Source organism: Arachis hypogaea, chromosome 8, assembly GCF_003086295.3.
Source record: "Arachis hypogaea cultivar Tifrunner chromosome 8, arahy.Tifrunner.gnm2.J5K5, whole genome shotgun sequence".
In the NCBI taxonomy this organism is placed as follows: domain Eukaryota; kingdom Viridiplantae; phylum Streptophyta; class Magnoliopsida; order Fabales; family Fabaceae; genus Arachis; species Arachis hypogaea.
The window spans coordinates 28,891,598-28,893,531 of record NC_092043.1 but is presented as its reverse complement, the minus strand read 5'-3'; the positions used below and the strand labels follow the sequence as shown (position 1 = coordinate 28,893,531).

Sequence of the window (1,934 nt, the reverse complement as noted above, 5' to 3'; positions counted from 1 at the left end):
ACTTCCAAAGCATAAACCAAGGTTGTTGGCTATAGCTAGCTATATATATCATGCATATCCATGAGTGTCTAATTAAGCTAGGAAGCTCTAGGGAGGTAGGAATGTATGTATATGACCATATTCAACACTTGTCCAAGTTTACACCACATTTATTGGCACCTAGATTATGAGAGCAAGAAAAATGTGAAGTTTCTTAACTACGAAATGAAAATGTTTTAATAAGTTAGGTATCAACTAAGAGTTCATATTTAAAATAATCTTTGTTATTTGATTTTAATTTCGATTTAATTAAATTTTTTAATTTTTAATTGACTTAAATTATCCTCTAAAAATTTAAGGCATGATTCGAGTTGGTCACTCTATTCATTTCCGTCATCGAAGAGATGACGTGACACGATTGAACAATTTTATTTTATTATTTGTAATCCAAATGATGTCGTTTTATTCCTTCTCATTTTTTTTTCTTAATGTCTAAACCTTCCACCACCCTATATTATCACCATCTTCAATCATATTTTTCCAACCCACCACCCTAATCACCACCCTCTTCCTCCTCACATTTTCCCCTTCTTGTTCTCAGTTGAGACACTATCACTCACTCAACTATAAAGCTGTTTTTCAAATTTCAGAGTCACGATGAAAATCACTATCACATAATGGCCAAGTTATCCAATACCATCTTCAACCATGCATCTCTCTACTATTATTATCACTGTCTCCTCCTTCACAACCGCCTCGGATTTTGACTTTTGTTTTTCTCTCTCCACTAACTTTTTGTCAGGCCCGTCTCTTAAACTCACTTATTCCCCCACTGCCACGTCGACCGCCACAACTTCCCTCCATTCTCTCTTTCCTTGAAATTTGGGTTAGGGCTGATGGGGTCCTCGCAACTCTCCTCTGGTGTTTTCTGTCAGCTTCAACCTTTTTTCTTTTTATGCCCTTTTTTCTCTTTTTTCTTCCACTTCAAACTCCAATTCGATCATTTCTCCCTTAACAAAATAGTTTTTTTTTCGGTTAGCAAGAGATGAAATTGAAACTTTTTTGTTTCAGAGACAATAACAACAAAAACAACAACAATCATGTTAATAATACCTCTGGAATTGTGTTTGTTCTTGAGCGTGAGAAGAGGAACAATAGAAATAGTGAACGACGTAGCATTTTATTTGGTATTGCAGTTATGACTAGGATAATAATTCCTGTGACGAAGGGACTTCTGTTGAATATGCGTTGGGGAGTGAACTTTCCGAAGAATTTTAGGATTGAAGATGTCGTATTTGACAACAAACAAGATTGGGTTAGAGAGGATTGTTGAGCAATTTAGTTATACTTTCGAGAGTTGAGGAGGAGGGTGGTAGTGATGGTGGTGAGGGTGGTGAGATTGAGAAGGTATGATTGAGGGTAGTGGCAACGGGATGGTGGGAGATTCAGACATTGAAGAAGAGGAGAAAGAAAAAGAGGAGGATAAAACGACATTGTTTATTAATTAGGTATAAATATAGTAAAACGACATCATTTAATCGTGTCACATCATTTTTTCGGTGATGAAAAAAGATGGAGGGGCCAATTTGAGTCACGTCTTAAAATTTTATGATACAATTTGGACCAATTGAAAATTAGAGAGTTAAATTGAGTCGAAACTCAAATTTTAGAGATTAATTTGAGTATTAACTCTATAGGCTAATAATGTAATGGTTTTAATTATTATTTTTGTCCATTCACTTTTGCATCAAAGGGCAACAACGATATTCCTCAAAATTATTGACTAAGGGAGGAGACGAAGTGACTCCATTTTCTCACTAAGTGCTGCAAACAGGGTTTAGCAATGTGCATGGATTGGCTACAACCTACTTAATTGTAACAATATCATGAAAGATTTTGGACAAATACATTGACACAATACACAATGAGAACTTGAATTTCCTCTCCAATCATAT

General features: G+C 35.3%; 1 pseudogene; it reads left to right on the top strand.

The window, feature by feature from the left end:
- The first annotated feature begins 687 nt into the window (after window positions 1-687).
- LOC112705189 (uncharacterized) lies at window positions 688-1,340 on the top strand (annotated as a pseudogene).
- Window positions 1,341-1,934: the final 594 nt, after the last annotated feature.